Below are 742 nucleotides of genomic sequence, written 5' to 3' on the forward strand. Positions count from 1 at the left end.
TCAGGGTAAAAAGATTTGATTGAGACTTGGAATTGATTGCACAGGAGGCTCTTAGTAATGCAGTGAGAGTGTGAGACTTACAAAAATTGTGAAATGGTTATGAACAACCGTACCACAAAAAAATTCATTGCCAGCATTAAAAAAATGAAAAAAGAAAAAGAAAGGAAAACCATTTAGATTAGAGGAAGAACTGTTTGGTGTAAGTATATTTAGTTACTCAGTTTTAGGAAAAAAAATTAGGTTGATGTACCAGGTTGAGTTGAGACAGGATATTGTTTTTTTTTTTTTTCAGTTTGGCATGGGAGTGGTAACTTAAAAACGAGGGAAAAAATTCATTGCCAGCATTAAAAAAAAAAAAAAGGAAAGGAAAGGAAAACCATTTAGATTAGAGGAAGAACTGTTTGGTGTAAGTATATTTAGTTACTCAGTTTTAGGAAAAAATTTAGGTTGACGTACCAGGTTGAGTTGAGACAGGATATTGTTTTTTCAGTTTGGCATGGGAGTGGTAACTTAAAAACGAGGTTAGTTTACCAACCTTGCCTATCTCAACCCGGTACATAACCACAACCCCAACAATAACAGTGGAATAAGCTTTTTTTTTCAGTTTGGCATGGGAGTGGTAACTTAAAAACGAGGTTAGTTTACCAACCTTGCCTATCTCAACCTGGTACATAACCACAACCCCAACAATAACAGTGGAATAAGGCTTTTTTTCCCCATGTATGACGATTGACCATGTACA

General features: G+C 35.2%; 1 long non-coding RNA gene across 1 annotated transcript; it reads left to right on the plus strand.

Moving 5' to 3' along the window:
• The first annotated feature begins 6 nt into the window (after window positions 1-6).
• Window positions 7-725, plus strand: LOC113473365. The gene is made up of 2 exons (XR_003395354.1): window positions 7-274; window positions 592-725. It is a non-coding gene; the product is annotated as an uncharacterized LOC113473365 (long non-coding RNA).
• Window positions 726-742: the final 17 nt, after the last annotated feature.

Source organism: Diaphorina citri, unplaced genomic scaffold, assembly GCF_000475195.1.
Source record: "Diaphorina citri unplaced genomic scaffold, Diaci psyllid genome assembly version 1.1 scaffold26648, whole genome shotgun sequence".
Classification (NCBI taxonomy): Eukaryota; Metazoa; Arthropoda; class Insecta; order Hemiptera; family Psyllidae; genus Diaphorina; species Diaphorina citri.